This window comes from Protopterus annectens, chromosome 6.part0 (genome assembly GCF_019279795.1).
Source record: "Protopterus annectens isolate FY-2018-M chromosome 6.part0, PAN1.0, whole genome shotgun sequence".
Lineage (NCBI taxonomy): Eukaryota > Metazoa > Chordata > Ceratodontiformes > Protopteridae > Protopterus > Protopterus annectens.
The window spans coordinates 320,302,768-320,320,177 of NC_056737.1; the positions used below are offsets into that span (position 1 = coordinate 320,302,768).

A 17,410-nucleotide genomic window follows, 5' to 3' on the forward strand; every position below is an offset into this window, starting at 1 on the left:
AAAATGTGAACTTCTTCAGAAACATGTGCCCTCCCCAACACATGTCTTTTAAATCCCACAAACAGGATATGATGTCAACGTATAGTTCGTAATAATGAAATGTGTGAATACACATAAATACATCTGAAATTATATACATTTGTAAAAAACCATATTAATTCAGTAAAATGTCTTCTATAAAAAATCTACTATCATACTTATATTGAATGATCAAATTCTCAAAAACTATTAAAACGGAATGCTGGAATGAAACATTACATTGAATTAATTGATTAAAGATGGACATTCCTAATAATAAAAACTAAGTAATATTGGGATAATCTTACAACTACTATATGATGCCAAACAATATTATTTATACAACAAGAAACATTTGATATTAATAACTTCGTTAAGCCCTGGGTATTGATCCGCCCCTAACATTAATTGCCAGATACTCTCTTTTTGCTCTAATTTATTATTAATGTCCCCCATGAATGTCACTTTATCCATGTGATCCAAAACATGAAACTCAAACTTTTTGAAATCTCTACAAACTAAAGAATGCCTTGCAAGTGCATTGTTTTTATCCCTATTTTTGATAGCTAAGCTATGTTCGTAAATCCTTCTCTTTAAAACTCTGACAGTTTTACCCACATAGTAGCATGCACATGATGCACAGCAAGCCAAATATACCACAAATTCACTGTTACAGTTAAAGTATTTTTTTGCCCAAAAAGTTTTTTTAGAATGTTTCAAAGTGACAAAGGAACTGTTACTCAAGAATCTACATTGTCTACAATTGGTACATGCAAATGTGCCTTTTTTAATAAGATCTCTAGACTTCACTACAGAACTGTTGTTAGTGTGTTCTAACATTTTCTTGATGTTAGTAACTGTTTTATATGTAAACAATGGTTTCATCCCTACACTTTTGACTAGTTCTTGATTGCCTAAGATTATTCTCCAATTCATTTCTATAGTTTTCCTGATTTCTTCAACTTCATTAGTTATAGGAAGTGGAAATGCAGTGTGAAACTCACAATTCTCATGTTTATTGGCATTCTCATGCCTTTGGTGTACTACTCTTGGTGCTTCCACAGAAATATCTGTAGCTAATAATATAGGTTTTGCTACACCTTGTCTGAGTAAATTTACTTCCTTCTCCAGTTTTTTTATCCAATTGGGATTATATCCTCTTATTACAAACATGTCTCTCAAGTTTATTAGTTCTTGCAAAAATACTGAATCATTTGTAGTCAGCCTACTGAGTCTGATCATTTGTCCCTTCACTACACTTTTTTTCATGTGTTGCGGATGTAAACTTGTCTTATGGAGATATTGGTTAGTAAAGCAAGATTTCCTATAAACTCTACTTGTAATGGTGCCAGTGATGTCACTGATACCCAAATCTAAATCCAGAAAATGTATATTTCTGCCAAATTCTCCAAGTTTAAAAACTAAAAAGCTAGTAGTGGTATTGATGTCTGTTAACATATTCTCAAATTAAGCAAACCACCTTTCCACACAAAAAACAAATCATCTATGTACCTATAGTACATCAAAACCTTCTCAAAACTTTCATGGACTTTCAAAAACTGCTGTTCCCATCTGGACATTACTAAATTAGCAAAGGCTGGGGCTACCCTGGCCCCCATTGCCACTCCTGATGTTTGTTTATAGAGTACATTATTGAACTTGAAAAAATTATTTTCAAGCACTATCTCCATGAGGGTGCATAGTGTATTCACCCTATCACCACTCAAGCTAGTATGATTAGTAAGATGTTCTCTCATATACTCTATACCTTCTATTTGATCGATGGAAGTGTAGAGGCTTTTCACATCTAATGTGGCAAAATTTACATCTTTGTCTAAAGTTCCTATCCTCCCTAATATTTCCAAAAGCTGCCAGGAATCTCTTAGATAATATTCAGCTTTTTGTGCTACTGGGTTGAGTAAACTGTCTAGCCAGATGGAAATATTTTCTGTTTTCGAGTTTTTTGCTGATACAATCGGTCTGAAGGATACTTCATCAAGGCCATACTGTATTTTGGGTATACCAAAAAACTTTGCCATAGTTGGATATTCTACTAATAGGAAATCATAATCCACCTTTTCGATTTCGTTCTGACAGAACATATCGAATAGAATGACATCTATTCTTCTAAAGCTAGTTTTAACAAACTCTATTGTAACCCTAGAATAATTTGTGGTATCTTTTAACATATTTGATATCCTTTGATTATAATCTACTGTGTCCATAATAATGATTTTACCCCCCTTGTCAGCTTTCATAATTCTTATCTCAGAATTTAGTGATAACTCCTGCAACGCTTTAACTTCATTATTAGTTAAATTATTCAACTCATTACCTGCATTCATATTTCTGAATTCTTTCTCACATGAACTCATGAATACTTGTAATGTGTTCACCAAGGGAGGATTGTATGTACTAGGATTTGTTGGTAATTTATTCCTATTTACATTACCGTCAGTAATGTCCTTGAAAATGTATTTCAAATTTAACTTCCGTAGATATAATCTAAAATCTACCAACAATCTACTAATATCCACTCTGTTGCTAGGAATGAAAGTAAAGCCTTTGTCAAGTACATTGTAAGTATCTACATTTAACAACATATGGCTTAAATTGATAACATTCAGAGTATAATCAGTCCTGTTTGTAAAAGATGTTACCATCTTTTCTTGTTTTTGCCCTTCGTTTTCCCTTTCTGCTGTGTGGTATTGTACCACCTGGTAGTCCTCTTTCCCTGTGCCCTTTGTTGTTGAAAAGGGGCTTTTGAAGGACCAGGTTGCTGACTTGCAACCTCCGCATAACTAGTGGTGACATTCCCCAGGCTGATATCACTGGCCGCCTCTTTAGATGTATTAACAGGCCCTGATGTACCTTTAACTGGACTTTCAGTCAACATATTACAAATGTTCTCATTACACACTACTTCCACATCATTAGCTGTCCCCTGCGGCAAAATATTTGACTTTTGTCCAAAGGTAGAGACATCCTTTTGTAAATCAGAGCCCATTTTGGGTGTATCTAATACTGACAGATAGGCCTCATTTGACCTGTATGTCTTAATGTCTCTCAACAGTTTGTGTTGTTTCCTTTGCACAATAGTGGCCCTATGTTTATTAGCCTTAGACTCAATATTACTATATAAGGGCAAAAAAATACTTTAACTGCAACAGTGAATTTGTGGTATATTTGGCTTGCTGTGCATCATGTGCATGCTACTATGTGGGTAAAACTGTCAGAGTTTTAAAGAGAAGGATTTACGAACATAGTTTAGCTATTAAAAATAGGGATAAAAACAATGCACTTGCAAGGCATTCTTTAGTTTGTAGAGATTTCAAAAAGTTTGAGTTCCATGTTTTGGATCACATGGATAAAGTGACATTCATGGGGGACATTAATAATAAATTAGAGCAAAAAGAGAGTATCTGGCAATTAATGTTAGGGGCGGATCAATACCCAGGGCTTAACGAAGTTATTAATATCAAATGTTTCTTGTTGTATAAATAATATTGTTTGGCATCATATAGTAGTTGTAAGATTATCCCAATATTACTTAGTTTTTATTATTAGGAATGTCCATCTTTAATCAATTAATTCAATGTAATGTTTCATTCCAGCATTCCGTTTTAATAGTTTTTGAGAATTTGATCATTCAATATAAGTATGATAGTAGATTTTTTATAGAAGACATTTTACTGAATTAATATGGTTTTTTACAAATGTATATAATTTCAGATGTATTTATGTGTATTCACACATTTCATTATTACGAACTATACGTTGACATCATATCCTGTTTGTGGGATTTAAAAGACATGTGTTGGGGAGGGCACATGTTTCTGAAGAAGTTCACATTTTATTAAAGTGGAAGAAAGCGCTAAGACTGCATTTGCCTCGTTTGTGCCATTTCTACATTGGGCTTTGGTTTCAGTTCTGTTCACTGGTTGCGGCTAGTCCGTGTTTTTTGTGTCACTATGTTGTGAATTTGTATTCCTTGGAATGGGACAGCTGAGCGCAGCCTCATCTGAAAATTATTATTGTGGTTTCATGAACTGAAGAATATAATCAAGTTCTTAGACGATAATTGTTACAGTCCAGTCTGTAGAAAGAGACACAAAAGACTGATGGTGAGATTTTAGTGAATGATGACTGAAATGGGAGGAAGCATCATGGGAGACATGTCTCTGTTTTCACCAGTACATTATTAGAGTGCAATAAGTTAAGCATGTTTACCTGCACGCTAACAGCTTTAAGCAAATGTTATTTATTTTTATTTTTATTTTATTTTACATTTGTTGACCGGGCTAGTCCAGCTGGATGTATGTCCATTTTCAGTGGAGGCCCGGGGAGAAAAGCTCCAATGGTTGTTACAAGTTTAAACAAAAACATAAAAGGATCGAAGGATAAAAGGATGAAAAGATTATATACAAAATTGAGTTAGTAGATTGAATACAAAATTGAATTAGTACACGTAAAACACATATAAGAGGAAATAGCAATTACAAGATAAGATTAATAATCAAATAAGCAATTGCTTGCAATACACACATAATACATAGCATGAGTAACAAATTGACAAAGAAATGTGAAAGAAAAAAATGTTTTTTTTTTTTTTGTACAGTATATATGAGATTAAAGAGGGGAACAGTCAGGATATAGGAAAAAGAGAAGGAAGAAATTATGGTAATGGAAAGGAAAAAGGAAAGGTCAATCAGGGTTGGTACAAGAACAAAGCCAGTGTTTATTAAGATGCATTTCCAGTTGTTTTTTAAATAGTGGAAGAGTGGACAAGGATGAGATATTGTTAGGAAGTTTGTTCCACATTTTTCCAATAGAGTTGGAAAAGAGGCAGTCACCTGCAGAGTTTTTGGGCTTGGTAATATTAATCAGCAGTTTGTTTGAAGAACGTAGGTGTTTCAGGTTATTATAAGGAGTAATGAGGTTAGAGAATATTGGTGTTTTGGATGGTTGATATTGAATTTGATGAGCTATTAAGAGCTGTTGATAAATAAGCTTGTTAAAAAGTTCAAGCCAACCTAGCTGTTTTAGGTTCTGACAGTGGTGAGTTCTAAAAGGGGATCCTGTAGCAAATCGAGCAATATTATGGTAAGATGTAGCAAGTTTGTTAAGGTTGTTTTTGGAAAGATTAGTGTAAATAGGGGAAGCATATAGAAGGGTAGAGATAAGGTGAGATGTAGCTAAGGTGGTCCTAGCTTCAGCTGTAAGGAAGGGTTTGATTCTATAAAGGGATCCAATCTTTTTGTTAACTGCTTTTATTGTGTTGTTGATGTGTGAATCAAAGTTAAGATTGTTGTCAATAGTTATACCTAGTAGCTTTGTAGTAGAATCAGGAGAAATAAAAGTGTTATCAGTGGCAGTGATAGAGAAATTTAGAGGGGAAGATTTACGGGTAGGTGAAAACAGTAATAATTTGGTTTTCTTGGGGTTGAGGAGTAGGCAACGGTCAGAGAACCACTGTTCAACTGTGTTAAAAGCTTTTTGGGTAAGAGACTGGAGTTCAGTTTGAGAGGTAGCAGTGCAGATTATAGTGGAATCATCTGCATATTGTATGCAGGTAGTATTAGGAATAGCTGATTGGAGGTCGTTAATAAAGATGGAAAATAGAAGGGGACCCAGGATAGACCCTTGAGGTACTCCTAAAGAGATAGGAAGGAGATTAGATAGTGTATTTTTCCAACATACTGCTTGCTGGCGGTTTTCTAGGTAAGATGTGAACCATGTTAAGGAAGAGGGATGAAGTGTGAGAGATTGTAGTATATGCAGAAGAAGTTTGTGATTAACCATGTCAAAAGCTTTTGATAGGTCTATGAAGAGAGAAGATGATAGATTATTGTTGTTGCGGTTATAGTTGATGGAGTTGGTAAAGGATAGTAATGCAGTGGTGGTGCTGTGGGAAGGTCTAAATCCATGTTGACAGTTTGCAAGTAAGTTGTTGTGGAGAAGGTTGTTAAGTAGTTATTTGTGGAAACATTTTTCCATGATTTTAGCTATGGGTGATAGAAGTGCAATAGGACGGTAGTTTGAAAAGTCATTAGAATTGCCCCCTTTATGTAGGGGAATGATGTGAGATATCTTCCATATGGAAGGGAAAATTCCTTCCTTTATAGATCTATTTATTAGGATAGAAATAGGATAGGCAGAGGCTTTGGCTCCTATTTGCAAGAATTCTGCAGGAAGCTTGTCAGCAGAGGGGGTGGTGGGTTTAAGTTTTTGGAGTAGGGATAAGATAAAGGAGGTAGACACAGGTTGTAAGTGAAGGGGAGGAAGAGTATCTAAAGTTGGTGAGAGTAGTTTAGTAGTGTCTGGAGATAGTTGATTTGCAAGAGTTTGGATAGTGTTGGTGAAGAAAGAGTTAAAGTCGTTGGCTGTTTTTGTAGGATTGTCTGGGTCAGAGTCCTGAGGGTTAGGTGTCATTGACTGACCTGGGGATAGAAGATTATTAATACTAGTCCAGAATTTTTTAGGTTCTTTTTTGGTGGATTGTTGTAATTGCAAGTAATAGTTCTTTTTATCTGTCAGGATAGCTTTTTTTGTGCTGTTTCTAAGCTCTCTAAATTTTTGATGGTCTGTTTGATTTTTAGTAGACCGCCATTTTACCCAAGATTTATTTCTGAGAATGATCTTTTGCTTAGTATCCTTGGTAAGCCAGGAGGCTGTTTTAGCTTTAATTCTAACGGTCCGACTTGGGGCATGATGATCTAGGATAGTTAGGAATGTAGAATTGAAGTATTCTACTGCTTCATTAAGTGGGAGATGTTTAAGTGGGGCCCAATTACATTGTCTAAGTTCAGCCTGAAACTGTTCAGAGTTAAATTGTTTTTTAGAACGTAGTGTTTTGTATGTTGTAGATAATGTTAGGTTTGTTTTATGTCTAATGATATAAGTTAGTGAGTGGTCACTTAGATCATCAGGAAGGGTGCCTGATTGGTAGGTTTGTTGGGGAGTATTAATAAGAATCCAGTCTAAGGTAGTTTCATTATTGTTAGTTTTATTAGTTCTGGTGGGACTATTAATGAGTTGTTTAAAGCCATAAAGGTTAATATGTGAGGTGGGGTTAGAACTGTTACAGGTATACCAGTCAATGTTAAAGTCGCCTAAGACTATTGTTTCTTGGGGGAGGTTGGTAGACACTAGGTTGAGGATGTGTTTGAGAGTGTTAATATTATTTCCTGGAGGGAGATATACACAAATGATATTTATGGATTTAGTAGTATTGATTTGAAGTTTGGAGCTGATTATTTCAGTATTATTGTCTAGGGTACAAATCAGTTTTATAGTACTAATTTTGAGTTTTGTTTTGTAGAGAATTGCAACTCCTCCTCCCTTTCTGGCTGTGCGATCCAGTCTAATGATGTTATAACCAGGTGGGGTAATTTCATTGTCTTTGATAGAAGGCTTTAGCTATGTTTCAGTTAAGCATAAAATATCAAATTGATGGACTTCTAGGAGGGCATGGAGTTGACTAATTTTGTTACAAACACTTCGTATATTAAGATGGGCAATAGAGAGAGAGTTGATAGGCATAGAAGATGAGAGAGAAGGAGTTTTGTCTTGTATTTTGTGTATATTGGTTTTATTATGCTGTGGGCCTGGATTAGGATGAATATCTCCATCTAGCAGAAAGTGTAGGATTCTGAAGTATTTTGGTTGGAGAAGTTGATAGGAGGTGTCAAATATTTTTCTGGATTTAAGTTTCCTTATCTTGAAGTGTGCTAGTCTGTGATATTTGGTTAGTATGTAGTTGGGTTGAGTGTGGGAAGGTAGAGGAGAAAGGTGATGTAGGTGTAGAGGTGTATTTAGAGGGATATAAAAGAGAAGAGTTTAGTGGGTATTCGTAGGAGGTTAGGTGGTAAGTAGTTATCAGAGAAGATAGAATTGAAAAGCAGATAAGTGTATGGAGTTGTGGATGGATGGTTGATATAGACATGCTAATATGTATGGAGTTTAGCATAGAGGAGAGATGTAGTTTATAGGTGTGGTGTGGTGGTTGTAGTAGGAGAAGGAAGATATGGGAGGAGTTAAGTTTCTTAATAAGTGGGTGAGGTGTAAAATGAGAGGGTTGGGTTAGTCTAGGATGTTAGGAATCTGATTGGAGTGGACAGGATAAGGCGTGTTTACTAGTGGTATAAATGTAGGACCCCTGGGGGCGGGTGGGAATTGGGGGCAGGGTAGGGGAGCGGAGTGAGCCCACAGGGCGAACGGAGCAGGTAGAGACAAGAGAGTGATCCACAGGAAGACTATCAGTAAAGTGAGAGAGTTCAGCAGGTAAGTTTGTAAGTAAGAAACAAAAAAATGGTTATGGTTATGGTTATGGTTATGGGAAGCATTAAAATTATATAAATAATTAACATGAAGATTTATTAACTTGGGTACTTAAGGGGGAGGAGGCCAAACACAGTAATAAAAAAATAACAGAGGAAAGAAAAAAAAAGAGAAGCTGAATAGAGTATACTTAACAATATTAAGGGGTAAGCACACACAATGAAGGACTATTTTATTATTATAGTTATTGTTTTTAACAAGATTTTCCCAGTTCATCTGCCATGTGCACATTTTAGAGCTTAGAATCAAAACTGTTTCCCAGTTTCTAAGTCATACTGCAAAGATGGAAAAATATTCCCTTTGAAATGGAATGTTATGTTATAGAAAGGAGGTATACCACACAACTACAGTATAGTAAAGCAGATTACATTTTGTATCATATTTACAATTTATATGGAATGCAAGAATAATGTTATATAATTAAAGGACATGGGAATGTTTCATACTGATTTAAGGTAAAAAAGGATTCTTCTGTGACAGACTGTACATATGTTGTGAATGTTGATTGAAAGATCAATAACGGAGAGTTCTCAAATAAGAGTTTGCAAATGACCAAATGTATATCTCATGGACAATAAGATAATCTAGGATGGCAGCAGTGTGCTGGACAACCCAATCTCAAAAACATGCAAGCAGTAATGCCCTACAGGGTGTGTATGTGTTACTGTGTAAATAACACCCGCCCAGGGGTGCTTTGAGGCCCAACACCATAGCTTTTTTAAAATTACTATATATTTTTTTTCATCATTTTGATATAAAATAGTTTCTCTGCCTACTGTTTCAAACTGGCTGTAGTATACGTTGGTAAATAATTGGGGGTTGAAGTCACTAAATAATGAGTTACATTTGAATTTCAGACTTTATCACAGATCTCAAGTAATCAGGAGCAAATCCAAAGTTAATCAGGGACACTTTTAAAATATTAGTACTATTAATTTGAGAAATTGATAGAATAAGATGTGAATTAATATACATTTTTTGAAAAAAAAACTCTATTGTTAATGTTTATTAAGTGTAATTCACCACCTTTTCTCCAAAAGTCCACAGTTTTAGGAGGGATTAAGAGTGGCAGAGCAAATCAGGGAAAGGTGAGAGTTATGGACTTTATATCCATCAGAGACTGCATGTTAACATAAACCATGTTATTCATAGGTTCATAGGTTCATAGGTTCATACTAGGCTATCTGCCCTAGGGCATTTATAAGCCTAGCCAGAGTGTGTTTGGCTTTCGCCACCCATTTTAAATGAATTTTCCTATGCCCTTTTTCGAGGTTAGTATACTGTGCCTCTGTCTAACAGTGACACAGAAGTGATACCTGGGGTAAACCTACGCTCTCCCATCCACTCATCAAGATTCCTCTTGAAGAGAGTCAATGAGGGACTCTGCCTTACCTGGACTGGGATTTTATTCCAGAGTGAAGGGAGCCTCTGGGTTATGAATCTGTCCCTCCAGCATGTCCTATTTATTTCAGTGCTGAGGTTCAAGTTTCTCAGCTCGATGGGATTTGGATTTTCTGAGGTGCAGCATGTCCATTAATTCCGGGTTGGACATGGCTTTATACGTCAGGCACAGATCACCTCTGAACAGGCGGTATGCCACTGAGTAGAGCTGGAGTTTCTTTAACCGGGCAGCATATGGCATCTGTTTGAGCCCTTTGATCCTCTTGGTGAGGTACTTTTGGGGTCTTTCCAGTTGCTGCAGGTGTCTGGTAAGGTACATCCCAAAAGGGGCATTGTACTCAATTATGGGCCTGATGAGGGATGAGTAAAGAGGCACGATGACCTCCCTGATCTAGATGTGAATCCCTTCATGATTAGGTGGGCTATATAAAATGTTTTTCTAACCACTTTGGCCACGTGGTTGTCAAATGAGAGATTGCTATCAACTTGGGTCCCCAGGTCCCTAATTACTTCTTCTGTACTTAATGGATTACCACCTATGTGGTAATTTGTGGGCACTTTGTTTTTGCCAAAGGGATGACTATACACTTTTGGCATTTAGCTTGAGGCCATGGCTCTGGCACCAGTTGTCTGTTTCTATGAGGCCCTTTGGAGGATGCTTGTGTCAGTTGGAGAGTCGATTATGGAGTTTGCAGTCATCTGCGAACTTGGTCAGCCACAGTCCTTCCGTGTTGGCATGTACCTCCGAGAAATATATACCGAACAAGAGAGGTCCCAGGACTGAGCCTTGTGGGACACCACTTGTAACTGGTTTGAGTCTGACATGGCTCCAGCAATTCTAACCATGTGGGTTCTGTCCTTGAGCCAGTTTGCAATCCATCTAGTGACATAGGGGTTTATATTTAAGCTGGTGAGCTTATCTATAATGCCCGAGTGGGGTATTGTATCGAAGGCTTTTGCGGTCCAGGTAGGCTGTGTGGACCACCTTCCCTCGTCAATGGCCTTGGTGACTGTTTCAAAGAAATCAACCAGGTTTAAGAGGCAGGATCTGCCCTTAACAAAGCCGAACTGGGTAGGATCCAGTGTTTGTAGGTCCCCAATATCTTTATTTATGAGGTCCATGATGATCCTTTCCATAGCTTTACAGACCAAGCTAGTCAGGCTTATGGGGCGATAGTTTCCAGGATCCGTTGTGGCACCACCTTTATGGAGAGGGACCACTGTTGCTGTACGCCACTCTTTGGGCACATATCCTGTAGTAAGGCTGAGACTGAACAGTAGTTTTATGTTTGGGTTTAGCTCTTCTTGGAGTTCATGTAGGACGCAGCCCGGGACACCATCTTGTCCCATTGATGCTGTGTTTTTTGCTTTGGAGAGGGCGGCTCTTACCTGAGCATCTGAGATGTCGGGGGCAGCACTCTGCTGGGATAGATATTTCCCCTTTCGGTGGGGAGGGGAGTTTGCGCTGAACCTGTCAGCTAGGATGTTGGCAATGTCTGTGGGTTCGGTGTATTTTTTGTCATTTTGGACTAATTCTGAGCATATCTGGGAATTACCACCCAGGTTCCTAACATAACTAAAGAAAGCCTTGTGATTATCCTTAGTGTCCTGTGCAATTTTTCTCTCGAAGCTGGCCTTAGACAATTTTATGTGTGCCCGTAGTTTTTGCTAATACTGATCAGTGATGCCTTCCCTTTTTGGGATTTTGCTCTATCATTTAGTAGCTTCCTCCTTCTATTGTATAGTTTGTTTATGGCTGGGGTCCACCAGACAGGACGCCTGCCTTTGGAGGATTGGGTCTTGGTTTTATTTGGGATCGATGATCCATGCATTTCTGAAGGTGTTCATAGAATGCGTTTATAAAGGATTCTGCGGTCTGGGCCGTATTTTCCACAGGCCCGAGTGCTTTGAAGGATTCCACCTCAGTTTTGAGGAGTGTGAAATTTGCTTTAGAGAAGTTTTTCACTGTGGTTTTCTGGGCAGGGGGTGGGGTCGGGATGTGAATATCCAGTGAGATTAGTTTATGGTCTGATCTTACCAGTGAGGGATACACTTCTGGTCTGGAGCATAGAGTCCCCATGTCGGTGATGATCAGGTCCAGTATGTTTTCCCCTCTTGTGGGAGTGGTAACAAGTTGTTCCATAGCATTTGAGTTTATAAATTCTAGGAACCTTTGGGCTAGGGTGTTGGAGCTAGAGTAATGCTCCCAGTCTATGTTTGGGTAGTTGAAGTCGCCCAATATAATGGTGCTTGGAGAGACCTTCATAATTTCCAGTGTTCTCAGGAAGGCCGAGTGGGGTTCCTGGGTTTGGGAGGGTGGTCTGTAGCAGGCTATAAACTGGAAGGCAGTTTTACCCACTGTTAGTTGCACATGGATAGTCTCTGATGCTTCGTGCTTTGCCACCAACCTGGAGGTGTGGGTATCTTTGATGAATATCGATACTCCTCCTCCTTTTGTGGTTCAGTCCAGGTTTTGGGGCCGAAAAGCATGGTATGAGGTATAACCTGGTAGTGCTGGGGTGCTCTCGGGAGCCCTGAACCAGGTTTCTGTTACTGCACAGATATCGATGTTCTCCATGCTAAGGAGAGTTTTGAGTGCGTGCATCTTGAGGTTTAGACTTCTGGCGTTGAGTAGCATTACTCTTAGTTTCTTATCCCTTGTGATACCTATGGAGGTGGGTTTGTCTTTTGAGCCTTGCCTAAAAAGGCACTATGGGGTAGCAAGAGCCTTTGCCAATATCCGAAAGCCCAGGGGTGACAGGTGCAAGCCGTCCCTAGCGAAGCATCGTGGCTTGTCGAGCATATCATCCCAAGCTGACAGGCATTGATCCCCTTTGAATGACACCAGTACTTAAGCCAATTGTTGAAATTGATCATCTTGTCTTCATATTGTGGCATCATTCTTGGTGAGGGTAAGATGCTACTCAAGGTCAGGGTCATACCGGCCTGGGCTACATGCTCAGAGAGCTCCTTTATGTCTCTTTTCATGTAGTCCAGGGAGGTACGTCTCAGGTCATTCACACCAGCATGGACAATGACTGAGTCATATTTGTACTTGCCTTGGAGTGACCTGAGTGCTTGTGTTATGTGGCGGATCCTAGCGTCCGACAGGCTGCTCACCATGACCCTCTCCTTGTTCAGCCTGGTGAGCGGGACGTCAGTGTGCCTGACGATAGAGTCACCTATTACAAGTATATCAGGTGTGTTGTTTATTCTTAAGGGCTGTGACTGTTTGGCACACTGGCTTTGTGAGATATGTGTTGCACATGTTTTGTTTTGGGGTAGCGGCTGCTTGGGTGTCTGCTTTGGAGGTCTCTGCTGCTTTGGCAGATCTTTATTTAGAGCCTCCGAGTATGTTTTTGTGTGATTATGTGTTTGGTTTGCTGTCGTGGTAGGTCTATGTGAGACTGGAATTGTAGTGAGTGTGGTTTCCTTCTCCTCCTGACTGGTTATGCCAGTACTGAGTTGAGAGAGCTTAGCCTCCAGTTTGGCTATATGGTTGCATCTCTCACATGTGTTGGAATTTGTTGGGAGGAGGAGAGGGTTGTCTGTGTACATGAGGCAGTTGTAACATTGCCTCAAGATTCCCAGATTCACCAGCTGGACCGAGAGGAGATTGACAACTGACCTTTGGACATGCTAGAATAATAATATTGGGAATTCAATAATTGAAAACCAGGGCCAGTGGGGAGTGAGGGTGTAGTGCTTTTAATTTTTAGTGCTGACTTATATAATTGCTTTAGTGAGCAAGTGCCAGGTAACTTAAGTGCAATGTGTTACAGGGAAGTTAAATGCAAAACGACAAACAGTAACTTTCTTTCAAGTGAAACAAGGAAATAAGTACAGTAAGCAATGCAGATATCACTAGTGATCCACAGAAGCTGAGAAGCCACGTATTAGGTGGAATTAGCGTTCCAGGAAATAACAAGCAAACAAACAACAAGCATATAAACAAAGCTAGATTCAGCAGGCCTGGATCTAGTCTATGCTACAGCAAACAAGGTGTACCAATTTCAGTAAGATACAGTTCAAATATTCAGGCACTATAAACCTTTAACCAGAAATTCCCAGCTCAGAAGGGCAGAGTCCAGCCTCTTCTCCCACAAGAGTGCAGACCACAAACCTTCTTAATGTAAAATAACTGGCCTGAAGCCCAAGTGCTTAAACCAGAACTAATACACTTTAAGAATAACAGACACTGGGCTCTCAATCAGCAGTTCCCAACTTAGAAGGATGAAAGCTACCTGTCCTGCCACCACAGTGCATGCCACAAACCTTCCTAATGTAAAACAACTGGTCTGAAGCCCAAGTGCTTAATCCAAAAGACTTAGAATGATAGCTACACTTTAATCAAGTTACTACCAAGCAGTAATAAATACAATTGAATACTTTAGAGAATGCCTGGATTAGTGCTCAAGTTACACAAACAAAGCTAGATCCAGCAGGCCCGAATCCAGTCTATGCCACAGCAAACAAGGCGCACCAACTTCAGTAAGAAGCAGTTCAGATATCCATGCACTATAAGCCTTCAACTAGAAATTCCCAGCTCAGAAGGGCAGAGTCCAGCCTCTCCTCCCACAAGAGTGCAGACCACGAACCCTCTTAATGTAAAATAACTGGCCTGAAAGCCCAAGTGCTTAAACCAGAATTAATACACTTTTAGAATAACAGACACTGAGCCCTCAAATCAGCAGTTCCCAACCTAGAAGAATGTAAGCTACCTGTTCTGCCACTACAGTGCAGACCACAAACCCTCTCAGTGCAAAACAACTGGTCCGAAGCCCAAGTGTTTAAACCAAAAGGCTTAGAATGAGTTACACCAAGCAGTAATAAATACAATTGAGTACTTTTAAGATGATGCAAAAGTAAAAAAAAGTAGGTAGAAACACAAGTACAGTAAAAGCAGATGAATTTTTTTTTTTTATTATAGCAACTTTCTAATTTTTTAAGAGCAATAATTAAAATATGTCCCTATTAAGCCTTTGTTCCCCCATTATTGTATGCTTTATCCAGATTTCTTGAGCAAAGAGGTTGAGAAGTATGCTACCTTTTAGAAGAGTTGCTTCCACTGCTCGATCGCTCTCTTTCACACTCACACACACAGAGACAGACAGACACACACACACACACACACACACACACACACACACACACACACACACACACACACACACACACACACACACACACACTCTCTTCCGCTCTCATGCATGCAAGCACCCATACATTCACACATGTAGACAGAAGCAAACACACTCATATACACATACACACTTTTCTATTTTTTAATTATCCATTTATTTTAGTTTTGCATTCACTAAACAGCAAAAGCGCTGCTAAGCAACTGTAAAATAAGGGTAGCCATTAGCTCCATTACAGTCCAAGCTGCTCAGCAGGGTAATATGCTGTCGTGAAGTGGTGGACTCATTTATCAGCCGGCATTACCTGTAAATTAACACCCTGCTGGAGAACATTTGTTCCACCAATCATAGTGAAGTGGTGGACTCATTTATCAGCCGGCATTACCTGTAAATTAACACCCTGCTGGAGAACATTTGTTCCACCAATCATAGTGGCAATGTACAGGTCACCCATTCTCTAAAAATAATTAACACATGCAGAAATATTTTAAAATAATTACATACTGCACAAAGACTGGACTAAAATGGGTCTATATCAGATAATCAAACTTTTAAAAGTTTGAACACCATATGGTCGAGAACATATGTTCGAACTCTTATAAGTTTGAAAATCAAATAAAAAAAAAAAAAACAGAAAAAAACCTACCTGAAAGCTTAAGCAGGGGGGCAAGCCCCCCCTACACCCCCACACCCACCACTCTTTAAATATACCAACTCCGAGATTGCACTAAAGTGCAGACAATGGAAAACGTCCATTGACGCACTGTATGGGGATCTCCATTGAAACGTTTGAACTTTTAAAATTTCAAACATGTGGTGTCGACCATATGATGTTCGAACTTTTAAAAGTTCGACAAAGTGATAGAAACCCTACTAAAACAGATGGCTTCAAAAGAGCTGCTTCCGTTATTAAATAATGTCAGCTGTCTGACACTTTAGTGCAGATGACCAAGGCTATAAACTATTAATCTAACATGTTTTAAGCATTCAGATGCTTTTGTTAAAGCATTTTTGTTTCTAATTATATATGTATTTATTAAATTATTTGCTTTTAATAATTTCACTTATTGCTTACTTAAATGGCTTAGTTAGATGTAGAGTTTATTTTTGGGGGCACTGTCTGATTTATGAATGCTTGTGTTAATTGATGATTATTTTATGCTTTATTCTCTTTTGATGTTTATATATTGCTTTCCTTTCATGCTGTTGCGTCTAAATGTGTTGGTTTCAATGGTGTGTGTGTGTGCGTGTGTGTGTGTGTGTGTGTGTGTGTGTGTGTGTGTGTGTGTGTGTGTGTGTGTGTGTGTGTGTGTGTGTGTGTTTATCTGAATGTTTCTGTGGTGTGATGTTGCTATGAGGACTGTGAATTTGACTAGTACATATAATTTTATATGCTAGTTTTTCCTTTGTACTTTTGTATCTTTTACTATGCATTTTGGGATTTATTTTATTCCATTTGGGATCGTTTTTTTTTTTTTGTTTTTTAAATACATTTTTTGTTCCACTTGGCAATCAGAAGGTGTCTGGTGCCTTTCCTAACCCCAGCCCCTACTAGACTGACCGGTTTACCTACACCTCATAACCCCCCTCAACCAGTGTCACCAGCCTGGGGCCACAGCTCACTGACTTTATGGAGGGAGAGAGAAAGATGGAGAAAAAAGCTTAGACACTGAAAAATCTGCTTCTAACTGCAGGAATTGTATATGTCCTATACTTTCCTGATGACAGAGAGAGAGATATGCAATGATGTAAACACACATCCATGAATACTTAACTCGGTATCCAGGTAGTATGTTAAACTTTCACTGTATGGTGGTTTTATGTATTTTTATTAGGCTACATTTTTAATCACAATCCGTACTTGCATTTTGTTCTGTTTCACTTTTTTAGTTGTTATGTGCATTATTTAATTTGTAATGTTGCTTTAATGGAGTTTCTATGTTTTAGTATATTTTGCTTGTATAGTATAATATGCTTTGAATTTTTTTGGATATTTGGGCAGTTTGAAAACTTATTGTTAATCTTTTAAGATTCAAGATGGCAGTCATTTGCTCTGCAAGGGTTTTGTAATTAAGGCAGACGATACTGCAGTGTGCTTTGGATTTTGTGACATAACCTATTTTCAAAGAATTTATGCAATTTAAAGGTCCTATGTATGCTATCGTTTAGCCTTGGCAATTTCCTAAGCAGATTTTATCTGCCAAAAGATTCATTATGGTTTCTAACAGGGAAATGGAGGGGCAGAAACTGAGGGAATGCTGTCAGAAAGTGGGCTTCCTGAATTGGTCTGGCGGTTTAGTGCAGATAACTAAGGCTCGGAGCTGCTGAACTGTTTTAATCCTCTGTTTGCCTGTGATCAATTTACTTAACTAGGCAGTGATTTGAGCTTAAATGGGATACTTGTGTCTAATAGGTTTACTTGGTTAGCAAATAAACCAAAAGGAAAGGCAGCAGCCTTAATACACGAAAACAATAATGATTCACTTTCTCTCATTTTTGCCATGCATCTG

The 17,410-nt window shown here is 38.4% G+C and overlaps 1 protein-coding gene across 4 annotated transcripts in view; it reads left to right on the forward strand.

The window, feature by feature from the left end:
* The window catches only part of CAPN3 (calpain 3), a 673,389-nt gene that overhangs the window by 441,687 nt on the left and 214,292 nt on the right, over window positions 1–17,410 (forward strand). The gene's annotated exons all lie outside the window — the stretch shown is intronic.